Below are 14,144 nucleotides of genomic sequence, written 5' to 3'. Positions count from 1 at the left end.
AAAGCATGTACAACAGCTAAAAGTTCTTTTTCTGTTGTTGTGTAATTCACTTGTGCAGGATTTAACACTTTGCTTGAATAATAGATAGCATGTAATTTCCTATCTTTTCTCTGTCCTAACACAGCACCCACTGCACTATTACTTGCATCACACATGAGTTCAAAAGGTAATTTCCAATCTGGTTTTGCAAGAATAGGTGCAGAAATCAGTTTCTCTTTTAAAACAGAAAATGTATGCAAACAATTATCATCAAATATGAAATCTGCATCTTTTACAAGTAAATTACTCAAGGGTTTAGCAATCTTGGAAAAATCTTTTATGAATCTTCTATAAAAACCAGCATGTCCTAAAAAACTTCTAACTCCCTTAACATTGATAGGTGGAGGCAATTTACTAATGACTTCTATTTTAGCTTGGTCCACCTCCATTCCCTTCTCTGAAATTTTGTGACCAAGGACGATGCCTTCTTGTACCATGAAATGGCACTTCTCCCAATTTAACACAAGGTTAGTATCTTGACATCTCTGCAAAACAGTGGATAGATTAGCTAAACAATCATCAAAAGAATCACCAAAAACAGAGAAATCGTCCATGAACACTTCTATGATGTTTTCTACCAAATCAGAAAAAATAGAAAGCAAGCATCTTTGGAAAGTGGCAGGGGCATTACACAAACCAAATGGCATTCTCCTATATGCAAAGACTCCAAATGGACATGTAAATGCAGTTTTCTCTTGATCCAAAGGATCCACAGCTATTTGATTATATCTTGAATACCCATCAAGAAAACAATAAAATGAATGTCCAGCAAGTCTTTCTAGCATTTGATCTGCAAATGGTAGTGGGAAATGATCTTTTCTGGTTGCATCATTTAATTTCCTATAGTCTATGCACATTCTCCATCCAGTCACAGTCCTAGTAGGGACAAGTTCATTCTTTTCATTAGGTACAACTGTCATACCTCCTTTGTTTGGAACAACTTGGACTGGACTTACCCAATTGCTATCAGAAATAGGGTATATTATTCCTGCATCTAACAGCTTTATGACCTCTTTTTTAACTACCTCTTTCATAGCTGGGTTTAACCTCCTTTGTGGCTGCACAACAGGTTTAAAATTCTCTTCAAATAAAATTCTGTGCTTACAAAATGAGGGATTTATACCTTTCAGATCTGCAATACTCCATCCAATTGTAGATTTGTGTTCTCTCAAAATTCTGAGCAATTTTTCCTCTTGTTCTTCCTTAAGTTCATTATTGATGATGACTGGATTTTCATGTTTCTCATCCAGAAATGCATACCGCAGGTGTGAAGGGAGTTGTTTCAGTTCTAGCTTTTGCTTTTCCTCTTCTTTATCGTCCTTTTTCAGCTCTTCTTTCACCAAATTTTCTGCAGGTTTTTGCATCGGCAGAGCTTCCAATTGCTGCGGCATTTCCATGATATCTTCTTCATTCAGAGTTTCAGATTTGTCATTCCCTGCAGATATTATTTCTTCTAACACAGCAGTTTCATCAAATTCTTTCATATGGTGTTGTGTAATAAAAGCATCCAGTATATCTACCTTCATACATGTATTATCTTCATTTGGATATTTTAAAGCTTCAAACACATTAAATATTACCTTCTCATCTTGAACTCGAAGCATAAGTTCACCTTTTTGCACATCTATTAAAGCTCTCCCGGTTGCAAGAAATGGCCTCCCTAGGATCAAAGGAATGTTAGAATCCACTTCCATGTCCAGAATTACAAAATCTGCAGGGAAAATGAACTTATCAACTTTAACTAATAAATCTTCAACAACTCCATATGGATAAGTGTATGATCTATCAGCTAGCTGCAGTGTAATGTTGGTAGGCTTCACTTCCTCTATGCCAAGTTTCTGCAGAACAGCCAATGGCATCAGATTTATGCTTGCTCCCAAGTCACACAATGCTCTTCCCACAGTGTAGTTTCCTATTTCACAAGGAATGCTAAATGATCCAGGATCTTTCAACTTTTGAGGAAGCTTTCTCTTGAGAATGGCACTGCACTCCTTTGTCAAAGGTACTGTTTTATCATGCTCTAGCTTCTTTTTTCTAGAAAGTAGTTCTTTCATGAACTTTGCATATGAAGGCATTTGCTCCAAAGCTTTTGCAAAAGGAATGTTAATTTGTAATTTCTTAAAGACATTCATAAACCTTTCAAATTGTTCCTCTTGTTTAGGATATTGGACTCTTTGAGGATAAGGCAGCCTCTTGTATTTTTCTGGGTCTATTGGCTTACAAGCTTCCTCAAACAGTTGCTTTTTGGTTTTCCTTTTAGAATTCATAGGCATATCTACTTTTTCTTCTGAATGGTCTTTCTTCAATAGCTTAAAATTTCCTTGTTGCAGATCTTGTTCAATGTTTCTTTCTGCTGCATCATTCACTTTCTTTTCTGCTGGTTTAGGGCTTGCAACTACAGCTCCACTCCTTGTAGTTATGGCTTGACATTGCTCTTTAGGATTGATTACTGTATTGCTTGGAAATCTTCCTTCATCCCTGTTGGATAGTTGTTCAGCTAATTGTCCAATCTGTGTCTCTAGTTTCTTCATGGAAGCTTCTTGGTTTTTGAAGCTTGTTTGAGTCACCTTCATGAATTGCAGCATAGTTTCTTCCATCTCAGTCAACCTCTCATTCATAGGTCTAGAAAATTTCTGATTTCCTTGAGGTTGAGTGGATGAATTCCTTTGAAAATAAGGTTGTTGTGTTGCTGGACCTGCATTAGAAAAAGGCAAATTTGAGTTAGAATTCTTTGCAGCAGAATATTGATTATTCCAATTAGAATACTGCTGAGTTCTATTATTTGAAATTGAAATCCAGGGGGATATGATAGCTGTTGTCTCTGAAAATTATTCATATAATTCACTTGCTCTTGTGGTTCACTTGTGGATGCCTCACATGCACCATTTGCATGGTTTCCTCCACAAAACTCACAATTTAGCTGACTGGTAGGCATACTCCCTGTTTGTAGATTGTTGATTTGTTGTGTTAAGGCAACTAATTATTCTGAAAACATCTGATTTTGTAGCTGGTTTTGTGCAAGAAAAGTTTCCAGAACTTTAGCTTCATGACCAGAGTTTCTTCCTTGATTCCTTGAGTTTGAATTCTGATACATTGAAGATGCCATCATGTCAATAATCCTCTGAGTTTCTTCCAAGGACTTTGTATTTAATGAACCTCCAGCAGCAGCATTAACCATTGTTCTTGTTACTGCATTCATCCCATTATAAAAAGTTTCCAATTGCATCCAATCTAGAATACAATGATGTGGACACCTTCTTAGCAATTCTTTGTATCTTTCCCAAGCTTCATACAATGATTCTCCATCTTGCTGAACAAAAGATGTAATTTCTCCTCTCAGATTAGCAGCTTTGGATGGAGGGAAGTACTTGGTTAGAAACCTGTTCACAAGTTCTGTCCAAGTTGTAATGCTTCCTTGTGGTTGAGCTTGTAACCAGCATTTTGCTCTATCTCTCAAGGAAAAAGGAAATAGTCTCAGTCTGATGGCTTCTTCACTAACCCCATTTATTCTTATGGTGTCACATAGCTGTAGAAAATTTGAAATATGTAGGTTAGGATCATCAGAATTTCCACCAGAAAACTAATCTTGTTGGACTAAGTGTAATAAGGCAGGTTTAATCTCAAAATGGTTGGCTTGAATAGTTGGCCTGATTATAGAAGAGTTAAAACCTTGCATGTTAGGAATTGCATAGTCCCCTAATGTTCTAATTCTATTTTGTTCTGCCATCTCTATTTCTGAATTTAGTTGTCTCAAAGATGTAGGTGTTCTTTTCACTCTAGGATTACTCTGAGATTCTGGAGAATGGACAACTTCTAATTCACTATCACTCCCTATGACTTTTTCTGCTCTAGACTCTTTTCTCAATCTCCTTAAGGTTATGTCTATGTCAGGATCAAAGACTAGAGTTGATTTGTTTTTATTTTTGCCACGCATATACAAATCAAAATGAAGCAAAAGTAAACTACAAGTTAGTATTCAGAACTGCACCACGAAAATTATGCAGCAAATATCAGTAAAAGTAATTGAAACACAAGTTTAAAAGCTGCAGAATTATGCAGAATGGACAAAATGTCTAACTACAGACTAATACTAAAGAAATTCAGAGAAACAAAATACTCAATCTAGCTATTCTTATGTTACTAATGATATTGAAACTCAAATTCCCCAGCAACGGCGCCAAAAACTTGTTGTTTGCAATCTAAACACTAGCAAGTGCACTAGGATTGCAGCAAGTAATGAGTAAGATCCGAGTATCGTCTCCACAGGGAATTAGGAACTCAATTATCACTTCACAGAAAAATAACCATTTGAGCCATACGAATTTGGGAAGAGAGTTGTATCATATAAAAGCAATAATCAGAGCAATCAAAAGTAAAGAACTTGCAGAAAGACAGAGTATAAGATTTGTGATGGAATGAAATAGCAATGAAGGATAGTTAGGAATTTACTTCACAAGAATATCAATATCAATCCAATTAAATCCTCTGAACATTCAAGCAATTGAATAATTGACAATCAGCTTCACATATACCTAGCCAAAGGTTAATTCCTTAACTCATTGACCCTAACAATCCACTAAACCTCCCTAATCCCTTAGGTGAGATTCAGTTTCAGGTTGCATTAAGAATTAGAACTATAAGATTGCAGAATTAGGTCTCCTTATCCCTAAGAAATCCCTAAACTCTGGTTGCCAATTCAGATCGGAGCAAACAATCCAATTCCCATTGGTAAAGATTCCTCTTGATTAATCAAATGAATTTCCATTCAAAGATTGCATGAAAAGCAGAATTAACAACTCAATTAATCCAAGAACTTAAAGTTCAGAAGATAAAGTCGAATCAATACATCAATTCGAGTTCCATAAACCCCTAACTATGGGAAATTAAGCACACATTGCAACAAAAATAAAGAAAGAAGAAGAAGAAGATGAAGAAGAATGCAGAGCAGCCATGGCCACGAGTTCCAATCTGATCCCTCTTCTTGGAGCTTCAAGCTTCGACCCCAATCTTCTCTCCACTCTCTCTCAACGAGAATCTAACTAACAAAATAGAAAATGAGCAAAAGACCCCAGTTTTCGCGCTTCAATCATGTATATATAGAAACCCCAGTTCTGCGTGTTGTCACTTTTCTTCACAAGAGTAACCACGCAGAAGCTTTATGTAGTGCGCGTGTTCACTTCCAAGAGCAAGAGTAACCACGCGCAACTTGCAGAGTTGAAGGCTTCTCTGGAACATTCACTTTTATTCATAAGAGTGGCAACGCAGGAGGTCAAGGGCTGCGCGTGATCACTTTTGTGAGTAATAGTAACCACGCGCAAGCTGTCCTGATACAAGTGCCTCTGGAACGCTCACTTTCGTTGGCGAAAGTGACAACGCGCAGCTCATCAGGAATGGAGTCTTCTCTGGAACGCTCACTTTCGTTGGCGAAAGTGATAACGCACATTGGCAACGCTCACTCTTGTAAATAAAAGTGATTACGCACAGGCTCCTCTCCTCCTTTAGGCTCTGGAATGATCACTTTCACTAACAATAGTGATCACACCCAGGCTGCATCCCATAATTCTTGTATTTTGGAGTCCAACATTGCCATTCTTCCTCTTCCTTTCCATTGGTAATCCATTTCCATGACTTTTGCTCAGATTATTCCTTCAAAAACAAGATAAATTCCTTAAGAACTAAGCATAAATTCTACAAATGCGAAAATAACTACAAATTGAAATAAAACTTTCAATCATTCTCTTTTCTTGAGTTTTTCTGCTTTCTTCATATATTTTCCTTATTAAATGAGCTAGAATATCGCTAAAATATCAGTAAAAATATGGATTCATCACTAATCCAATCAAATACTGCATTAAGTTTGAGAAACCAAAAGATTGCAAGATTAAGATATCTTATCCCTAAGAAACCAATAACCTTGGCAATTAATTCAGATCTGAGAAACAAATTCAATTCCCATTGATAAGAGTTCCTCTATGATTAGTTGATCAAATTTCCATTCAATCACTACTTTAACAGTAGAATCAATCACTCAATCCAATCCAAAACTCAAAGTTTAGATCCAAAATCACTTCAACATTTCCTATTCAGATTCACAATTCTTAACCACAAAAAGTTTAGGCAAACATTACAAAAAGAGAAGAGAAGAGAAGAGGAGAAGAGAATGAACAAAGAAGAAACATCTTCAAGCCAATCTTCAATCTGATCCCTCAAGAAATGAAGCTTGGTGTTCGTCCTCAATCTCCCTCTCTGACTCTCTCAACAACAAAAACAAATGAAAAATGAAAAATGAACAAAAACTCCAAAATTCCTAAGCTAACTGCCTTTTATAGAATTCCCACTCTGCTGGCGTGATCACTTTTTCCAGCAATAGTAATCACGCAGAGGCTAATTCTTCATTTCCACTTGCGCGTGTTCACTTTTGCTGGTGATAGTAGCCACGCGCACTTCAAAGTGTTCACTTTTGTTGAAAATAGTAGCCACGCAGAAGCTTCCTTTGCTAATGTCATGCGCGTGTTCACTTCTGCTGGAAATAGTGAACACGCAGAAGCTGCTTTCTTACGCGTGTTCACTTTTGCTGATAATAGTGAACACGCGCAGCTACTCTTCTTGGAGGACTCTCTGGAACGATCACTTTTGCCAGCAAAAGTGATTACGCAGAAGCTCTTCTCCATTTTATGGTTCTAGAGTGATCACTTTCACCAGCGAAAGTGATCACTCAGAGGCTGTTCTTTAATTATCAACTTCTTTCCTCCAATTTTTGTTACTTTTCTATTATTTTTCCTTTGATCATCCAATCCTCATGAACTTAGCTCAGAATTCCCTACAAAAGCATACTTGAAATGTCACTTTTTACATAGAAAATCAATGAATTTTAAAATAACTATGTTTAAAAGTGACATGCAACATTTTATTATTTTTTAAGGGTTTTCTACTATTTCTAGCATGTTTTCTTTATTAATTACACTAAAAACTATTGTAAAATACTAGTAAAATATGGATTCATCACTACCCTAAACTTGAATTTTTGCTTGTCCTCAAGCAAATTAGAACATATCAAGGGTGTAAATTCTTATTAATTGGAATCCAAAAACTTTTTACATTTTTCAGAAAAATTCAAATTAAGAATCCATTTTACTTCAATGCATTCTAATTGTTTTCTCACTAAGTCATTCACCAATTCTTCATCATGATAGTCATACTTGACTTATCTGTTTGCTGCACAATCTCATTCATTTCAATCAAGCAAATCATTAAAGCTACATGCAAACAGAGTTGAGAAACATTATCACAGATCTCTGAAAGTGTTTCTCTAACTCAATTAGTGTTTAAGCTTGTGTTTGCTCTCAGCATCACCAAATTCATCAATCAAACTCTGCCATAAGCTTGCCTATATTCTCTACCTCCTTTGCAAATTTACAATTAATCACACATATCAAGAGGACTTTTTAGGTAATATTAAGGCTCAAGGACATGTATGATTTCAATGAATTCAGGATATAATTGCAGCTAATTTCAAACAGAAAAAGATGCAAATTGAGTAGATAAGCTTTTAAACTTAGTAAGGGCTGCATCAATTGTTTCTATTCCTAATCAACTTTCAATCACAGTTTAAATTTTTTGCAAAATTATCTACCAATTTCCTTTTCCTTTTTGATTTGATGATTTCTTTTTATTTCTTTTTCATTTTTCTATTTTTACTTGCAGCTTGTTACTTCTTTTTCATATTTTCTCTACATGAATTTTTCTAACTTTCTTAATTCATTTCAATCCTTTTCTCAATCCTTCCTACCCCAAACTTAGAACATTGCTTGTCCTCAAGTAATGCACTAGAAACATGATGTTACCCCAAACTTAGTTTTAAAACTTATCTTTGATTCAACTCAATTTGCCTCTTTTCTATTTGAATAGGTAAAATGGTTTTTCTAGAAAAGCTTGTATTGAGGTTAATCAAAGAAAGGCTATCAGCTTAAAAGGGCTAACTAGGACATTCAAGAATGAAAGGCAGTCTATTTGGCTCACTAGGTAAATCTGAATAATGGCCTCCATCCTTTATGTGATTAGTGCAAAACAGCATATTCAGTTAAGAAACAAAGCAAGTTCTAGAGAGTGAATCAGAATTTGAGATCAGTCACACATCAATGAATGAAAAGGTTCAAGTCTCACCAAGGAAGTAAATGGATAATATTTATCAATTCAGTTCACTATTTACTTCAAGAATTTGCATGAATAAAATGGCAAGACTGCTTTATTTTTAAAAAATACAAGTATGACAATCATGTTAAGAATGAAAAAAACAACTTATGTAATTCAACAATCAGAATTTCAATCAAGTGAAAATCAGGTTTATTTATCAAGAAAACAAAATCTAATGCAGTTTAATATTTTTCTAACTTGTGAAAATTTTATGCAAAATGTAAGCTGTACACATGAAAATAGAGGTACAGAATTAAACCTCCCTTTCATGGTAGCTGTGCATATTTCAATCATTCCATGCGCTCCTTGTTCAGAGTTTGAGAGCATGGTCTGTACAAAAACATCACAAGTTGTTCATCAATTATCAGATAAAAAACGCAATAAAATTCAAAGCTAGTAGATATTTAAAACAGAATTGTTCATAACCAAAATAAAACTAAAATGTAATTACAACACTCAAATGTCTGAAATTCTAATTACAATCTTTTTACAAAAATTAAACTAATGACAGAAATTTAAATTCCTAATCTACTCTTCATCTTCATCCTCATCCTCATCTTCCAAATCATCCTCTTCATCATCATCTTCTTCTTCTGCAGCAGCTGCTGGTGGAGGGAAATGAGTTCTGTAGATGGGAGGTCTTTGAAGACAGTTTACCTCAGGCATTGGGCATTCTCTGCTTGATCTGGAGTGTAGTATAAGTCTTCTTTGGTCATGCCCATCTTTTGACCAATGTTCATGAGAACACCTTCCAGAAGCATGATGACAGCCTTCAAACTGCTGTGCAATTCATTCTGCCTCTTAGCTAAGGAGTTTTGTCTTTCAGCCATGAAGGCTATCTTCTCCTTCATTGTGGTTGGATTCTCTCTTTTATACTGGGAGGGAATTGGGGCTGCTGATGTGCAAGAGACAGTAGCATAAATTTCCTTCACCATAGCTACTGTAATTGGAGGTGCAGCTCTAATTTTGATTTGATAATCTCCAATTTCAATACTTGCATCCTCACAAAGAACAGTTATTAAAGAGGGGAAAGCTAGAGAATCTCTTTTTCTCTTGAGGATGTCCAGAATGCATCCACTAATCACTTCTCCTACATCTATATAAAAATCGTTAACTATAGCATATAAGAGTTTAGCTCTCTTCACTGCTAGAGTGGAGCTATGCCTAACAGGCATGAATGAACTTAAAATAAATGTGCTCCACACTTTTGCAAAGGGCAAAAGGTTCTTGGTAGTGATGCATTTGGGCTTTTCTGATAGATTCAGCTCCCAAGTAGTCCCTGGTTTCCCAATCCTCTCAATGACTTGAACATAGTCCTTATCTTTAACATCCTTGAACGCTTTAAAGTCTTGCTGCCCAAGTTGTTTTTGAATCTTAATGTTGAGGACTCTATTGATGTTAGCAGCAGAAAAATCAACTATTGTCCCCTTGACCATTGAATGGTATTTAGGCAGCTGATCTCCCTTGAATCTCAAGGCATTGGCATAAAATTCTTGTGTAATGTCTCTCCAGCCAATGCCAGCCATCATGCAGAAGGATTCTCATTCTCTTTTCTGAATTTCCTCCTTGTATTCTGGATAATGGTCTTCAGCTATCTCAATTGCCCTATCTTAGACAATCTTTCTTCTCAAGATATTAGCTCTAAAATAATTCTCATGAGCTATACTCCTGAACCTTGGATCATGTTGAGGATTTGGCCTTGATGAAGAGGCTCCTGCTAATCTTGCTCTCTTTGTTCTAGGAGTACCTCTAGAAGAGCCAACTGGAGTGTTGTCTGATGTCCTTACCATTTTTTTTTAAAATTTCCTGCATAAAAAGAATATTTCAATACACTGAAAGACATGAATGCAATGCAATGCAGGACATTTTCAATTTCAGAATAGCAGAATATGAATAATGCAGAACATAAGAATATCATAACAATGCAGAATATGGTTCCTTGAAGCATTTAAACTCAGATATTCATGATTTTGAATGCAAAATGCTAGAGTTCAAGAGTTACATTTATGCAGAAATTTCTTCCTAACTATTTTTCACTTTAAGTCCTAAGGTTAACTCATGCAATCTGTCAATGTAGGTCTTTTTCCATCTAAAAATCTATCAATTGAAGTGAGAATTACTCTACATTGCCTTGTAATTGCATGTTCAGATTAGTTATTAACATGAAAATTTCTATTTTTCCATTACTCAGTGTTTTCCCCAATTCTGCAAAATGAAGAACCCTAATTTCTAAATCAGAGAAGTAGAATACTGACCTGGATTTGGAGAAATGAGCAGAATGAACTTCAATTGATTGCTTAGAAACAAATTTCATTCAGCAAAAGGTCAGAAAGATCAAGAATTTGAGAAATGAGATGAAGAAATGAAGATTTGAGATTCTGAAAATGGCTCTGCGTGGTTCCTTTTATGCATTTTAATGGACACGCTTACTGCACGTGGCCACTTTTTTCAGAAAAAATGGAAGTTGTAGAGATGATGCTGTGTGCGTGTTTACTTTTTCTGGCAAAAGTGAACACTTTGAGGGTAAATAGCATGTGCGTGTTCACTATTGCTAGAAATAGTGAACGTTCCAGAGGGCTTTGCATTGAGTAATTTGAAATGAATTGCGCGTGTTCACTTTTTTCAGAAAAGGTGATCACGCGCAGGTAATATCCTTCAGCGTGATTACTATTACTAGAAAAAGTGGTAACGCGCATCAACTTTAACTTGAAACTACACATAACTCATGCGCGTGATCACTATTATTAGAAAAAGTAACTACGCGCATCACATTACCTCTATTTAAGCCTGGGCGTGGTTACTTTCACTGGAAAAAGTGATTGTTCCAGAGAAGGGTGTCGTTCCTTGCTCCTCTGCGTGATCACTTTCATCAGCAAAAGTGATTGTTTAGAATGGAACCCTGTAATTGAAGCTCTGCGTGATCACTTTTCTGCAAAATAGTGACTCCTTTTGTTATTCACAGCTCCTTAGAAACTTAATTGCCCCATGCATTCAATTTCAATCATCTCATTTATGCATCCACAACATGAGCCTGATGAATCCATATTTTTACTGATATTTTAGCATAATTCTAGCTCATTTAATAAGGAAAATATATGAAGAAAGCAGAAAAACTCAGAAAAAGAGAATGATTGAAAGTTTTATTTCAATTTGTAGTTATTTTCGCATTTGTAGAATTTATGCTTAGTTCTTAAGGAATTTATCTTGTTTTTGAAGGAATAATCTGAGCAAAAGTCATGGAAATGGATCATCAATGGAAAGGAAGAGGAATAACGGCAATGTTGGACTCCAAAATACAAGAATTATGGGATGTAGGCTGGGCGTGATCACTATTGTTAGTGAAAGTGATCATTCCAGAGCCTAAATGAGAAGAGGAGCCTGTGCGTTATCACTTTTGCCAGCGAAAGTGAACGTTCCAGAGAAGACTCTATTCCTGAGGAGCTGCGCGTTGTCACTTTCGCTAGCGAAAGTGAGCGTTCCAGAGGCACTTGTATCAGGACAGCTTGCGCGTGGTTACTATTACTCACGAAACTGATCACGCGCAGCCCTTTACCTCCTGCGTTGCCACTATTCTGAATAAAAGTGAATGTTCCAGAGAAGCCTTCAACTCTGCAAGTTGCGCGTGGTTACTCTTGCTCTTGAAAGTGAACACGCGCACTACATAAAGCTTCTGCGTGGTTACTCTTGTGAAGAAAAGTGACAACAGGCAGAAGTGGGGTTTCTATATATACATGATTGAAGCGCGAAAACCGGAATCGGTTGCTCATTTTCTGTTTTGTTAGTTAGAGTCTCGTTGAGAGAGAGTGGAGAGAAGATTGGGGTCGAAGCTTGAAGCTCCAAGAAGAGGGATCGGATTGGAGCTCGTGGCCATGGCTACTCTGCATTCTTCTTCATCTTTTTCTTCTTCTTTCTCTGTTTTTGTTGCAATGTGTGCTTAATTTCCCATAGTTAGGGGTTTATGGAACTCGAATTGATGTATTGATTTGACTTTATCTTCTGAACTTTAAGTTCTTGGATTAATTGAGTTGTTAATTCTGCTTTTCATGCAATCTCTGAATGGAAATTCATTTGATTAATCAAGAGGAATCTTTACCAATTGGAATTGGATTGTTTGCTCCGATCTGAATTGACAACCAGAGTTTAGGGATTTCTTAGGGATAAGGAGACCTAATTCTGCAATCTTATAGTTCTAATTCTTAATGCAACCTGAAATTGAATCTCACCTAAGGGATTAGGGAGGTTTAGTGGATTGTTAGGGTCAATGAGTTAAGGAATTAACCTTTGGCTAGATATATGTGAAACTGATTGTCAATTATTCAATTGCTTGAATGTTCAGAGGATTTAATTGGATTGATATTGATATTCTTGTGAAGTAAATTCCTAACTATCCTTCATTGCTATTTCATTTCATCACAAATCTTATACTTTGTTTCTCTGCAAGTTCTTTACTTTAATTGCTTTGGTTTATTGCTGTTATATGTTACAAATCTCCTTCAAAAATTCGTATGGCTCAAATGGTTATAATTCTGTGAAGTGGTACTTGAAACCTAAATTCCCTGTGGAGACGATATTCTGATCTTAAATTTACTCATCACTTGCTGCAATCCTAGTGCACTTGCTAGTGTTAGATAGCGAACAACAAGTTTTTGGCGCCGTTGCCGGGAAAATTAGAGTTTCAATATCATTAGTAACATAAGAATAGCTAGATTGAGTATTTTGTTCTCTGAATTTCTGTAGTAGTAATCTGTAGTTAGACATTTTGTCCATTCTGCATAATTCTGCAACTTTTAAACTTGTGTTTGAATTACTTTTACTAATAATTACTGCATAATTTTCGTGGTGCAGTTCTGAATACTAACTTGTAGTTTACTTTTGCTTCATTTTGAATTGTATATGCGTGGCAAAAACAAAAACAAATCAACTCTAGTCTTTGATTCTGACATAGACATAACCTTAAGAAGATTGAGAAAAGAGTCTAGAGCAGAAAAAGCCATAGGGAGTGATAGTGAGTTAGAAGCTGTCCATTCTCCAGAATCTCAGAGTAATCCTAGAGTGAAAAGAACACCTACATCTTTGAGACAACTAAATTCAGAAATAGGGATGGCAGAACAAAATAGGTTTAGAACATTAGGGGACTATGCAATTCCTAACATGCAAGGTTTTAACTCTTCTATAATCAGGCCAACTATTCAAGCCAACCATTTTGAGATTAAACCTGCTTTATTACACTTAGTCCAACAAGATCAGTTTTCTGGTGGAAATTCTGATGATCCTAACTTACATATTTCAAATTTTCTACAGCTATGTGACACCATAAGAATAAATGGGGTTAGTGAAGAAGCCATCAGACTGAGACTATTTCCTTTTTCCTTGAGAGATAGAGCAAAATGCTGGTTACAAGCTCAACCACAAGGAAGCATCACAACCTGGACAGAACTTGTGAATAAGTTTTTAACCAAGTACTTCCCTCCATCCAAAGCTGCTAAGCTGAGAGGAGAAATTACATCCTTTGTGCAGCAAGAAGGAGAATCATTGTATGAAGCTTGGGAAAGATACAAAGAATTGCTAAGAAGGTGTCCACATCATTGTATTCCAGATTGGATGCAATTGGAAACTTTTTATAATGGGATGAATGCAGTAACAAGAACAATGGTTGATGCTGCTGCTGGAGGTTCATTAAATACAAAGTCCTTAGAAGAAGCTCAAAGGATTATTGACATGATGGCATCTTCAATGTATGAGAATTCAAACTCAAGGAATCAAGGAAGAAACTCTGGTCATGAAGCTAAAGCTCTGGAAACTTTTCTTGCACAAAATCAGCTACAAAATCAATTGTTTTCAGAACAATTAGCTGCCTTAACTCAACAAATCAACAATCTGCAAACAGGGAGTATGCCTACCAGTCAGCTAAG

General features: G+C 36.1%; 2 non-coding genes across 2 annotated transcripts; one reads left to right on the top strand and one right to left on the bottom strand.

The window, feature by feature from the left end:
• Positions 1 to 3,275: 3,275 nt before the first annotated feature.
• Positions 3,276 to 3,382, top strand: LOC113856948. Its single transcript, XR_003503110.1, has one exon. It is a non-coding gene; the product is annotated as a small nucleolar RNA R71 (small nucleolar RNA).
• A 10,334-nt stretch (positions 3,383 to 13,716) lies between these two features.
• LOC113856949 lies at positions 13,717 to 13,823 on the bottom strand. The gene has a single exon (XR_003503111.1). It is a non-coding gene; the product is annotated as a small nucleolar RNA R71 (small nucleolar RNA).
• Positions 13,824 to 14,144: the final 321 nt, after the last annotated feature.

Source organism: Abrus precatorius, unplaced genomic scaffold, assembly GCF_003935025.1.
Source record: "Abrus precatorius isolate BTA unplaced genomic scaffold, Abrus_2018 Scaffold132, whole genome shotgun sequence".
Classification (NCBI taxonomy): Eukaryota; Viridiplantae; Streptophyta; class Magnoliopsida; order Fabales; family Fabaceae; genus Abrus; species Abrus precatorius.
The sequence above is the reverse complement of the archived record's forward strand: the minus strand, read 5'-3'. Positions and strand labels throughout refer to the sequence as shown.